At 32.8% G+C, this 14,864-nt stretch overlaps 1 protein-coding gene across 5 annotated transcripts in view; it reads right to left on the bottom strand.

The window, feature by feature from the left end:
* Positions 1–14,864, bottom strand: part of LOC150100469 (5'-AMP-activated protein kinase subunit gamma-1-like) — an 855,293-nt gene that overhangs the window by 715,267 nt on the left and 125,162 nt on the right. The gene's annotated exons all lie outside the window — the stretch shown is intronic.

Raw genomic sequence — 14,864 nt, 5'->3', positions numbered from 1 at the left:
GGTGGAGGCAAGGGAAGTAATAAAAAGTTTAATTATATTTTACATCAATCCCACCTATCGGAAGTTGGATAACTATAGGCAGATGAATCATATGGATGTTCCGTCTTGAATTAGTTCCATTACAGATGGTTTATTTGTTGAAAATTTTCAAAAAAAAAAAAAAAAAAATCTTGATTATAATTAGCCAAATGAAGTGATAAAGCAATGCCAGAAATGGATCGCAAATGCTTTCGGATTGCTCCAGTGAAGATGCCATCTTATATCAACATCCATAATATCTGACATCAAACTATTATATCGTCTGATAATGAAACTTGTACCATCCTCAATGACGTTGACAAGAGCTTGATATACATGACAACTTTTTAAGTCTATTTCTATTTTTTTGTTCGTTTGTTTGCTTGCTTTCTACACGTCGCGTTATGTCTACTACAGAAAAATGTAGCTCGAAGAGCATGTCCTCAAAGTGATTCTAAATCAACAAAGTGGCAACGCTATGAAGATAAAGTTTCAGCGCCTCTTAAGCGATTTCTGAAACCCATTATGAAATTACGAAAGTCTAATTTAAGAGTTTTAATGATACGAAAACCATTGTAACCTGACAACTGAAAAAAAGATCGAAAAATCGATAACCGGAAGAATTTTAATAGGAATTAAAGTTCTTCGGGTTTTAAGTAACTCAATGTGAAGCACAGTTAAGTGAGAATTTTCGTCCTGCTTGGTTTTTTTTTTTTTTTTTTTTTTAACTACCGAATATTGACCTTTGGAAATAAATAGGAATCCATATGACGAAAACGATTATTCAATTAGAAATTCAAATTGTCTGCTCAAAGAAGAAGAAAAAAGTTAATTGCTAAAAAAAGATGCATAGAGGAAGTTATATTAATGAATATAGTAGTAAATGGTATTTGTGTTCATTTTGCCTGAGGAGACGTTATCTCAGGGAAAACAAACTCAGATGACTATACACCCAAACTTCTTTTTATGCGAATTTTTTTTACGCAAATTGGGATATCAAAAATAATTTTTAAGCGATTTTTATTCACTTTTACGCGACCAACCTAAAGCCTAAGTTAGGAAAAAATCCGTAATTCAATAAAATTCCGAGAATTTTGTAGAATTGCATTCTCGTTTCAATTAAGAAAATTCTAAAAATTCTTACGAATTTCATTTAATGGGAATTCCCCGAATTACATAACTGACTGCGCATAAAAAAGCAGTTCTTAGCAGTTTGAATTTGGTGTTTGAGTAAACAACACAGTTATCGCATTTTTTTGCATTTGCATTTTTTAACTGAAATCAAAATAAAAATTGCGTTATAAAATTAATAATTTTGCCACAAAATAATAAATGATAAGCTATATGTAATTTTCAAACTTTCATTTCATTAACCGAAGATTTTAATCCAGCCCTCACACGATGTTGTCGATAACCAAAAAAAAAAAAAAAGGAAAGCCGTTTCCTTGGATATAAAAATTGAAATTTTAGATCGTCTTCAAACTGGAGAAGGTGGGATGGCTGTGGGTAAGCATTTTGGAGTCAACTGTCAGATCTATAAAGAAAAATGAAGAGGCTATTAGAAAAGCGGTATGTTCTGGTACAAAATCAAGTGCGAAATTATCATCATACACAAGAAATGTTGTTCTAGAAAAGGCCGAAAAAGCTTTAGTGATGTGGATGGAAAATAATGTACAAAAAAAGAATGCCAATTGACGGAAATTCCATCAAGCAATCAGCATTGGGATTTTATGAACAGATTAAAAAACTGCAGCCAGATACTTCATCTCAATCGAGGAAAAAGTATGAATTTCATGCAAGCAATGGTTGGTTGGCTAAATTTATTAAAAGACATGCTCTTCATAATATAAAAATTAAAGGTGAAACAGCTTCTGATGAAACAGCTGCTAAAGCATTTCCACAAAAACTTGCTAAAATAATTGAAGATGGAGGTTACACTCGTGAACAAGTTTGGAATATGGATGAAACCGGCCTTTTCTGGAAAAGAATGCCAAACAGAACTTACGTATCAAAAATGCAAAAAACGGTTGGTGGGTTCAAAGCAGCAAAGGATTGCATAACACTCCTATTTTGTTCGAACGCTTTAGGAGATCGGATGTTAAAACCACTGCTCATAAATCGATCATTAAGACCATGGCCAATGAAAGGCGTAGATTTTCAAAAATTGCCGGTTCATTGGATGGCCAACAAAAAAGCTTGGGTGACCATTGATATTTTCACTGAATGGTTCCACAAACATTTTGTGCCAGAAGTTAGACGCTATTTGAATGACAAGGATCTCGAATTTAAATTGCTTTTGATTCTTGATAATGCACCCCGTCGTCCTGCCATAGAACACACAAATGTGCATTTTTTTTTTCTGCCGCCCAATACCACATCATTGTTACAACCTCTAGATCAGGGTATAATTGCGACTTTTAAAACATTATGTCAGACGAACATTTCAGTACGTTTTGAACAAGCTAAATGATGATGAAACACTGTCAGTTATGGATATGTGGAAAAAATTTTCAATTATGGATTGTATTGATCAGGTTCGATTATCGTTATCTGAATTGAGACCAGAAACTATGAATGCATGCTGGAAAGCTATTTACCCACATGTGTTAAAGAGAATGCTCCTGTTCCCCTCAATCATACTGCAGAATTCCCCAATATAATAAGTTTGGCATGTGAAATTGGCGGAGAAGGATTCGATGATCTTACGTCGGCAGATATCGAAGAATTGTTAATTGATAAACCTCTTAGCCAAGACGAAATAGTGAAGATTGTTTCTAAGACTCCTGAAAGAGAAGAAGTTAATAATAATAATGATCAAGATAATCCTACTTTTACTGCTGATATAATTAAAAAAGGTCTTAAACTGGCCAGTAATTTAGGCAATTATTTTGCCCGACATGATCCAAATGAAGAACGTGCTGAGAGGTTTTCACATGAGCTTAAGTTGTTAATGTCTTCATAGAGAGAATTATATCGCGACTTATATAAAGCATCAACACAGCGATTAATAACTGAGTTCATGCCTAAAACTACTGAAACAACCAGTGATACTTTTGTTCAAGACATGACAAGAAGAATTCCACAAGTTGAGGCAGAAGTCGATGACGATAATACGATTATTACATTACAGTCTCACGAAAACGAAAGCTTTCGCGTTTATTGTCAGAAACTGATATCGAATAACATAATTTTTTTATAGAATCCTGAGCAAACAACTGAAATGAATATGTTATTATTAAAATTCATTATATGTATGTGTGTTCTCCATGAAATGTAAATAAAAATCTTATGATCCTAACGAATTTAATGTTTGTTTGTTGTTTTTTTTCATTATTTTGCTTATATTTCAGGTTTGGAACCAATCTTCACTTTTTCTATGGAGTCAGTAGTTCTTTTTACGCGAATTGTATTTACGCGTAATTTTTAGGAACGTATTTATCGCGTAAAAAGAGGTTTAGGTGTATAGTTATGTGGGAAATTCTGTGTTCTGTGTGAGAAAGTCAGCAAATTTAGGTATCTGGGATTCGTTTTTAGTGTGAAAAACTACTGTTCAGAAGACACCACAGGAGCTAAGGTGAGGATTCTAGACGCAGCAATTTTTCAGTAGCTACCTAAAGATGTGAAACTTGGAACGAAAAGGAGTGTGACAGGAAAAGGATTGGTGCTTTTGAGATATCGTGTTGCAAGAAACTGTTGAGTACTTCATACTAATAAGCCGAAGAAATGAATGAATTCTAAAAAAAAGGATCAACAGAAAACTCCTTACGAGCACTGACAGAAAACAGTTGAAATATTTTGGACACATAAAAAGAATGGAAGGTGGACTTCCCAAAACAGTAAGGCAAAGTTCCTGTAAAACGAAGAAGTGTCAGATTCTCAGACTCAGGGATGTCTGCAGTGAATGATCTATAGAGAATTAAAGCCTAAAAAAAATAAAATAAAATACAAATAAAAATCATAAAAGTACCATCTAGCAAGAATTTGTGTCACATCATCGAGGTGCGAAGTTACCATATGGCATCTGCTGATGTTCAGTAGAATTATCGATTTTATGGTGCATAAATTATGTTGGTGATAGCGCGACAGTTGAATCTGTTAGGGGTGTTTGCAGAAGGAATCAAGTTATTCAAACATGCAATTTCAGGATTAGAGGCAATACGTGTAATGTTTTTAGCTCTGGGATAGATTTTTGTCGAATTTATAGAAGCAACTAAAGCTGGTTTCATTACGAAGCAACATGAGTATGATAAATCACAGTCATGATACCTCGCAGTCTTCGTTGCATCTGAGATCAGTACTGTGTCCGTACGTGTGAACTCAAGACGATTTGTTTCCTGTTTTTAAGAGGAAACACTGCTTCTATCTGAGACTGACTCGGCTTTGTTGCCAATGACAGCAAAAGTTCCTCATTCCCTTTAACCTTCAGACTTCAACGATCGAATTTCATAAATGTGATTAGTCTGCACCAAGCCAGCAACATGCAGTCACCACGTTTTATAATCGTGCACTGAAAACAAAACAGACCCCGACTAGGTAAACCGCAAAAACAAAACTCTCTTTATACGAAGCATTTATCTTTCTCATTTACAAAAAAAAATAATGATTCTCAGCTACCATTTAAAATACCTGGATGATGTTCATTATATTACATAACATTTATATCATGCATTTCACTACGAACAATACTATTTTCTGTGTAATTAAGAAAACTTAGGCTTCTAAACCTGACGAACTCCCAAACCAAAGAAAATGAAAAGAATGCACCTGTAAAGATTCGATATGCCATCAAATTTACTGCATTAGAAAGTGAAATCGGAAAGTGCATTACGACATACAGTAAACAACATTCATTTCAGTCTTACCTTTACAACACTCCATCAAATATGCTGCGAACCTTCGTGACAGGTAGATCCAAAACGAATATCATGAATGCCTGGGCAGACTACGAAGGACTGACAGGTAAAATGACATTACTGAGAACGAGTTAAGCAGTGCTTGATTGCCGAACACGCTGCATGATTATAGTATTTCTCGATTCGGGATTGAACACAAATGTGCGTGATGTACCGCGAAATTCAGCACTCGGTTGCTTTTTCGAGGTTTTATACATCTTCTCGTAAAATTTTCGATTTCTTAATACTAGTACGGAATTATTCTCTACTTTCATTTTGGATAAAACTACTCGTTCAGTTTGTAAAATTCAATGACAATGGAAGATAGAGAGAAAATGGGGCAAGACGCATTCCTGCATTAGCTGTCTTATGTCGTCGGAAACATAATAGTCGCTTCACCAGTTGAACAACGGCAACAAAAATATTAAAAACCTCCTTTCGGTAATTAAACTGTGGTACTCTAGTGTAACTAATCAATTTCATTAATAACAGAACTGAAGTGTTTCGATGATTATTAAATAAGCAGCTTCTTCATAGTGGGTGAAATTTGTACAGAAATACTGAAAGACAAATGCACTAAGAATAGAGTCAAAAAAGAAATAACAGTTGAAAGCTTTTAAAAGTTAAAACAATCCACATACGAGAGCAATACAATTCGTATTGCTTTTACATATGCCATTATTATTTCAAACTGACTGCAGGTGGTTGTTCTAGTGCTACCTACAATACCCGATTAGGCAATTTCATACGTGAAGTACTTATAAAGCCTTGGGTCTTGTTTAAGCCACCGAGTGTGCACATAATTCTCTAGTGCCAAAAACAAGCAAGAAGGAAATTATTGTGTAAATAAGTGTTGAACAGTTCATTTAGGCTATGTATGAAAGTGCACACTGGGTCTTGGCAGTTCTTCTGTTTTGAGCAACGCTGATGCCGATGCTCTCCTTTCTAAATTTTTTAATAAGGTCTAGTTTTGCACGTGTACCTTGCTATAGGAACAGGGCCGAGCCGTGCGGTTATGCAGATTGTGCGCCGCACAAGGGCGCTTGAAGATAGGGGCGCCATTTCATGATGGGAAATAATATATATATTTTTTTTTTCTTATTCTTCAATTATATCGTACTATATAAATATCACAATTAAAAATTATAGTTAATGCAATAAAAATGAAATTTTAAATCAGTCAAATTATTATGAATTCTAAATAATCTAACAACATTTTTAACTTAATACATCAGTTTTTTATAATTTGTTTGGAGTGAAACGTTATCAATATTCCCACAGATTTTATTTCACAGAGTAAGCATCGACTCAGCGAAAATTGTATAAATATTCTCGATTGTTTATTATATTTTTAGTGGAAATTGTCAGTTTAAGATAGACCGTGAATTCATACCTCAATAGGGTGTAGCATAGAGGCAGCCTGCCTAAGGGCGCTCGTTCAGCCGTATTACGGCAACATGATAGTTTACAAAAATACAGCGTTTAGTTTAGCAAATAAAAAAGGCGCCAGTTCCCATTGACAGTTAAATATGTGCTTATTATATTTTATTAATAAAAAAATTACAGTCATACATACTAAAACTAAACATTTTCGAACCCACTTATTAGATACTTAAGGAAACAACCCATAAAGTATCATACGATGTGAATTTTAAACTTTTATAGTCTATATATATATATATATATATATATATATATATATATATTAAATTATATTATGCATGAATTCTCCTACTCAAATTGCGAATCACTATCGCCCCCGACGTTCACATTTTACTCCCTGCAGTAATCAATACGCCCTCCACAACAACTACTATACTGCAGAAACACGAAAAACAATTGCTGTGGTTTTATCATGTCACTCAATAATGTTCACAGACATTTGCAGACTGTGTAATATATTTCTCAACAAATAATGCAATTAGAGATAACTGGGAATATATAAACACTAACTAATAATCACATCTCCTCTGCTGTATAGACTGGAGCAAACCACATGTTGCAGATGCAACATATGGTTTTGCTTGACACTACCGCCGTCATGAACGTGTTAAAACTAAGAAATATATCTTCTTCTTCTTCTCTCTTCCATCATCTATGTGGATGATGATGAGGCCGAATGAACTCTTTCCACTTCTGCCTGTCCCGGGAGAGTCCGAACAATTCTGTCCAGTTGGTGTCGCTTGTTGTGATTTGGTTTTCAGGTCCGCTTTTATTTTGTCTATCCATCTAATTCTGGGCCGTCCTTTGGATCTTTTACCTTCCAAGAAATATATAGTGAATGCATTTCAGATATTATGGAAATCAGTTTAAGAGAATTAGCATTTCGATTCAATTGTCAGCTTGTTTTGTTTGGGTCGCGCGATCTTTTGTTAATACACTTCTTAATAGTTGCTTTTCTCTACTGGCCTACAATCGCGCACATCTTTCACTTCTCATAAGTAATTTGTCAAGGATTGTTCATTACGTATCTCAAGTCTTAAATTACTGGTAATTTTTGCTTGATATAATGGGAAAGAAGATGACTCTATTTGGGTAGATAACTTTGATTGCACACAAGGAAACCGCTCTCGAGGACAGAAGGAGTGATGGAGAATAGAAGCTTCTTGGTAAGTCATACCCATTTTTTTTTTTTTTTCTGAAAACTTTAGTTTCCGAAAATCCCCGCATATATCTGCGCCACGATTTTTAGCTTTACTTTTGGGAAAAAAGTGCGAGTTATATTCGAGTAAATACGGTAATTTTTTTTAGCTTTCAAATTCTTAAGTATGGATCATTGGTTAAAGACTGGATTTATAAAACGCACAAAAAGGAACAATATAGCAGATATAGAAATAGATAATTTCACTTGTCTCACTGATGATAAATTATTTGTATTAAGTAAGAATATATAGTATCTTTATAAATTTTGTTCTATTAAAACAAATCTTTTTTTATTGTTTTGTTTAAATGTACATCTAAATTCAAATAAAACACATTTACACTGAAATATGTTTTTATTTATTATTATTATTATTATTATTATTATTATTATTATTATTATTATTATTATTATTATTATTATAAGGGTATTTTGAAAAGGTACTTGGTAATAATGAAAATTAAAGAAGGGGTACACAGACATGTGAAGTTTCAGAAACACTGATCTATCCAAATATTTAGTCATAGATCTATTCGTCGTACTATACATCTATTAAACATATAGATGTATAGTACGACGATGTTCGTTTTCTTAAATTCAGCTTCGAATTTGGATAGACGAATAGCGTCTATCCAAATATGCACTTCTTACATTTTTTTCAGCGTCATTTCAATTGTGAATGTGAAACATATTGAGTGTATTCTGTGTTTAAGTGACTTTGGACAATTTTTGATTTGTTTTTGTGAATTTGGATTACTATTCACGTAAAGTAAGTACGTCTATTATATTTTTGCTAAGTTGAAAAATCAGTTTCATTGTTTCATTTTAGTTAATTATCTTATTTTGAAAACAAAAGATTTTTATCTTATGTTGGGTAGACGTCTAGAAAATAAATAATTTTCTATAAGAGATTTATTTATTTATTTGTTCTTGTTCTGGTTGGAAGACATTGGGGTTGGGGTCCTTTTACTGATTTCTTTAATAAATAATTTTAATATTCTAGAAATTTCTTAATTATTAAACAATTACCAGAATGTAAAAAATATTAAATAAATATCACTGAGAAATCAATCAGTGGCTAATATCTCTACATGTTAATTTTCAAAAAGATACCTAAAATGTAAGCATATTTATTATATAAAACATCTGAAAAATCAAATTCTGTAGTAAAAAAATAATCGGGGTTAAAAAAATAAGTTTAAGAGAAAATTTCAGCAATTATTATTTATTTTGGTAGACAACTTTTAACGCTCTTCTTATTTTAAAGTCTAACCAAGTATGTTAACCCCCAGATGTCGGAAAAAAAGCCAAAGAAGTTATCTGGTGCACAAAACAGGAAAAGACAATTACAACGAGTACAACTGGAACATAAATTGGCTGGATCACTGAATAAATTTTTAAGTTCAGGACCACATAAAAAACGAAGATCAGAAAGTTCTGATGAAACAAGTACTCCATGTAGCTCTACTACAGAAAAAGAAAGGACACAAGATAAGTATCAAGAAACAAATGTTACATGCGAAAATGAAACTGGCCTGACTGGACTTTCTACAGAAGTTGCAGCAGAAGAAATATTGGATTCCGATTCAGCGAAACACGAAACTTCAAATTTTACTTTAAATTTTAATGTTAATGATCCAGGTACTTGGCCGAATCATATAACTACCAAGGTTAGAGATTGTTTAGTTGAGCATTGCCCGCGTCAAGTAGTTAATAAAGAATTTCCCAAAGATGAATCTGGCCGCATGTTTTCCGATACATACTATTATCGAACTTGAGCAAATGGAGGAAAACTTTTGCGAAGTTATTTCGATTATTCAGGATCGTGAAATTCGGTTTTCTGTTATTGTTGCAAAATATTTGGTATTCAAAATTCCCAACTTACTAACGAATACGGTTGTAACGATTGGCAACATTTGAGTCACATACTAAAAATACACGAGACAAGTTCCGCGCACATTAAAAACTTCAAAATACAGCGAACTTAAAATGTCGTTGATTAAGAAATGCATTATTGATTGCACACAACAAAGATTATTCGAAACTGATAAAAAATATTGGCAATCTGTTATATAGCGGTTAATCTACATAATACAATAATTATCAAGACAGTGTATAGCTTTTAGAGGTTCTTCACAAAAACCTTTTTGAAAATGATAAGGGCAATTTTTTTAAAGTTAGTAGAAACTGTCGCTAAATTTGCTTCGATAATGGCAGAACACTTGCATCGCATCCAAACATCACAAAAAAGGAACATTGCTCATTATTTAGGTGATAAAATACAAAATGAAATCATCCGTATAATTTCTGAAACTATAAAACAAAAAAGTTTAGAAATGGTTTAAAGAGGCGAAATATTATTCATTAATTCTTGACACTACTTCGGATATAAGCCACACAGAACAATTATCTATTGTTATTAGATTTGATAATCAAAATAACGATACAAATATAACAGAAATTCATGAATCTTTTTTGGGGTTTCAATCTGCAGAAGATACCACTGAGCAAATTAGTGAATATTAACATTTCGAATTTACGCAGCCAAGCTTATGTTAATTGTTCAAATATGCGAGGTAAACATAATGGAGTGCAGAAAAAAATCCTTGAAATAAATTCAAGGGCTTTTTTTTTTATTCCGTGTGCTGCTCATTCATTAAATTTGGTAGTTAATGATGCAGTTAAGATATCCTTTGAAACTGTAAATTTTTTTGGGCTAATACAGGAAGTATATAATTATTTTTCAATATCTATGAAGCGTTGGGCTATATTAAAAAAAAAAAAAACATATTCATGTTTTAAATTTGAAATTACTTTCTGCTACTAGGTGGGAAAGTAGAGTAGAAGCAATAAAGCCACTTAAAAATAATATCAAGGAAATTTACCAGGCTCTTTTTGATATTACAGAAGATGAAACTAAAGACATCGATTCTAGAGTTCAGGCAGACAATTTAATTTCAAAGATTTATTCGTTTAAATTTATTTGCTCTATTCATGTTTGGTACGAAATCTTAAGTCTCGTAAATGTTGCAAGCAAAATAATGCAGAATCCGACATTTGATATAGGAAAAATTACAGAAAATCTTGATTATGTTTAAAGAATTAAATACTCGCCTAACAGACCAATATTTAAAAAATATTATTAGAACTGCAAAAGAAGTAGCAAACGATCTTAATATTGATCCTATTTTTCCAGACATTCGCAAAAGAACAAAAACAAAAATGTTTTGTTACGAAGCATCAAATGAGACAACGCAAGATCCCAAAGAAAATTTTTAAATAATTTTTTTTCTTCGCGATTTTAGACACGACAATAACTTCAGTCACGGAAATTCATATTCTTAAAACAACATAGCGAGAAGTTTAAAATTATAAGAGACATTAGCAAATTAAAAGATTAGAGCGATGAAGATTTAATGAAACATTGTAACGATTTGCACTTAAAACTGAGCGACAATCAAGGTTCCGACAATCGTGATATTGATGGTATGACTTTATTTGAGGAATTAAAAACTTTGCAATGTTTTATTAAAAAAGAGTCGGCTCCTCGGGATGTTTTAAATTATATATACGAAAATAAATTAACCGACACTTTTCCGAATATTGCGATTGTGATGCGTATTTATTTAACATTACCAATATCCGTAGCATCAGGGGAAAGAAGTTTTTCAAAAGTGAAATTAATAAAAAATTATTTGCGGTCAACAATGTCTGGAGAGCGTCTAACGGATTTATCAATTATATCAATTGAAAATAATATCATAGATTCATTAGACATTAAAGATAGTATTAAAAATTTTGTGGCGGCTAAAGCAAGACGGATAAATATGTAAAATAAATCTACATTTATCCTAATTGTTATATAGTTCAAAGCATATCTCCAAATTATCTTTATTATGTGATATTTCTTTTTATATTAAAAAAAGTAATTTTTGTTTATATATATATATACACACATATATACACACACACACACACGCACACATTTTTCTATTGTATTTAAATATCAAGGAATAAATATTTTTGAAAACTTTTATTATTAAAATTTCCTTTTAATGAATTTCAGTGATTACAATGTTCTACTACTGTTAAATAACATTTATTTTTATGTATGCGTATAAACTGTTTTGTACTTTTAACAGTAAAATTTTTCGCAAAACTTTGGACTATGTACAGGACTCTGATGCCAATCTTTAAGTATAAGAACGACGCGCAGTAGAACTCACAACTAAGTAACGTTGGAAAATTCTTATATCTTACTTATGATGCTGCGTGGTGGTTTTTCTGACCTTCTTCGATAACTGTTAAATATCAAGTGATTGGCTGATGGTAGAGGATGTCAAGTTCCTTTTTCCTTGGGATCTTCATCTTCTTCCAAAATACAAAATATTATATTTTTAATGGCAATAATGCCAAACTGTTCATGTGGATGGAAAAGGAGAATTCATACACTGACCTGTATCAATTCTCTTATAACCTCTAAACGCAATGCTGTCTCCTGTTTATTATTATTATTATTATTATTATTTTATAATCCTTACATCTAGCAAGAAGAAACTTGGTTGTTTTATACTTCGATAGTAAATATGATTTATTTTGTAGTAACGGGCATTTCAAAACTCGAAGACCTTCTAAGAAGATCCCACATAAAACTGTAATGCACAATGAAGATGTCATTGGAAACAATAACAAACTAACTGTAAACCAAATTGCAGATAAAAAAACAAAATCCTGCTTCACTATTTGCAATACGAACGGTGGAGGCAGTCTAAAAAGTTTCTATAATTACTGGAAACAATTCCTCGAAAAGCCTAAGCGTTGTCTGTAAAAGATATTCCACGAGCCTGGTGCATTACTGATACGAGGTAGTTCATATGGCCAATATGGTTCTCCAGAAGCTAAAAATAATCATTCTCTCTCTCTCGCTCTCTCTCTCGTGTGTGTGTGTGTGTGTGTGTGTGTGTGTGTGTGTGTGTGTGTGTGTGTGTGTGTGTGTGTGTGTGTGTGTGTGTGTGTGTGTGTGTGTGTTATCGCCTGCAAAACTTCAAAAATTTCGTAATAACCAGTTTTCAAATCATCATCAGAAAAAAATGTGTCGTCAGATACAAGCGCATGGTTGCCTTCATTTCTGCTGCTCGAATGCCACCATAAAAATAATGACACAAATTATGTCAACTGTTCACTAGTAGTATGGTAGGCACTTCTGACAAGATCAAGATAAGATAAGGAATCGTGACGTAATTAGTTGTTGAGATGATGTCATTGTGTGACGTCATGAGTTTGGAATTTTCTAGGGACCTTCTGTGTGTTACGTCACTTTATTTGTTTTGTTCGGTATGGAATTATGGGTGATGGTAGAGATAAGGATTCATGTCGTGATTGGTGGGGCACTTTGAACAAGATCAAGATAAGAAGGAATCGTGTCGTGGGTGTATGTTGTTTTCAGATGTAGATAAGTGACGTCATTTCTTGGTTGTAAATAAGTGACGTTATTGTTTTGAATGGAAAAGGGAGATATATTAGTGGATAAGGATTCGTGTCGTGATTGGTTGGACACTTCTGATCAGATCAAGATCAAGATATGATAAGGAATCGTGACGTGAAGGTTTGTTTTTATCAGATGTAGATAAGTGACGTAATTGTTAGTTGTAAATAAGTAACTTTATTGGTTTGAATGGGAAAGGAATATATTATTAGTGGATAAGGATTAGTGTCATGATTGGTGGGATACTATGAATAAAATAGGGGTAGGTTGAATGGAGGGGGGGAAGCGACGTCAGTGTCTTGGATGTGTATTGTTATGAGTTGTAGATAAGTAAATGGTTTGTGTATGGCGTTATGCGTGATGGATAGTGATAAGAGAAATTTTGGAATGTTTGGAATTTCGCCCCCCTTCTGTCAGGGACATCGCGTCGTGTGTTGGGTTCACGTCTAGCACTGCGGGCGATATTTAGAGATAAGCAATCGTGACGATTGCTTATCTCTAAATATCACCCACAAATTTCTGTGGAACATATGTCTAAAAAATTTGTCTTTGGTTGTCTATAGATGGCTGTACTAATTTTCCAAAATATTTTGGGGTATTTCTTTCCTGTTAAAGGGTGGGAATTCTTAGAGTAGAGTTGTGATGGCGGCAGTGATTAGACTTTTCTGAATAATTTAATTATTTCCTGGTGTTCCGGAAACACACACACACACACAACACACACATTACACATGAAAAGTGGCTAATGTATCATTGTTGATACTTTAATATGTACCCTATGATTATTCTTATGAAAAAAAAAACTATTCAGTATTAGAATTATGCTTAACAAAACATACGAGCAGTGATTATTGAAATTAAATTTATCAATTGTTATGTTTAAGCTAAAAAAAAAAAATTACATTTCTTTCCAGAATGGGAACATCTTGGTACTATCTAGGTTTTTTGAATATTCCAAATTATTGATTTTTAACATATATTCACAGCACAGAACAAGTCTGAAAATGCAGTTGACCTTTTCATTATAGGTTATTGGGGCTAACATATATTCACAGCACAAAAACATACAAAACATAGGAGTTGAAAGATATTTCTGTAAATAACCAGAAAATATAGTTGACACATCGTTTAGATTATCACCCGTTTGGTTCTGTTCGTTTCCTTGGAGTTGACTCATTAATTTCCGGTCATAGTTTTCGGTTCTCTTTTCAGACCATGGAACTATAGTTACTCATTTTGTATACAACTAATCACATCCTGTATTAGATGATGTTCAGAAAGTATAATTTCTCATGTTTTTTCCCCACGCTTCTGGAGCTTCTCTGATTACCGACATTGCGGAAGAAAAGTAAACTCAGTGCTTGCCTTTCTGTTAATCTGTTTCCGGTATTAGCCTGTAGTTTAGTCTGTTTGTATTAATCACATCCTGTAATATATGAGTTGTGGTATTTTGTTCAAAAGGTATCATTTTCCCACAGTTGGATGTTTCTCGAACACTTACACATATGACTAAGTGATTTGCATTCACATGATTGTGATGACACATATCCTGAACTTATTCATTCCTGATTAAGGATTTTATACACTTATTGTTTTCAAGTAGATGGCTTGTTTGTTTACATTTTGTGTAGCTACGAAACTGGAATTGATTTCAAATGAATATTAGCTCTTACTGAATCTAACATACAGAAATTAAATAAAGTGAAAAAGACAGTATTTATTTATTTTTCTTATTCTTCTGACTTAACTTTTGCGCTGATGTTCATAGTGTATGATTTGCCACTGGTGTTTACGTGTGATTCACGTGATTTTTCTCGATGTGAAATTT

This window comes from Typopeltis vanoorti, chromosome 13 (assembly GCF_054136105.1).
Source record: "Typopeltis vanoorti isolate ZY-2024b chromosome 13, IOZ_Tvanoo_1.0, whole genome shotgun sequence".
NCBI lineage: Eukaryota > Metazoa > Arthropoda > Arachnida > Uropygi > Thelyphonidae > Typopeltis > Typopeltis vanoorti.
Note: the sequence above shows the minus strand (reverse complement) of the source record. Positions and strands in the feature narration are given on the sequence as shown.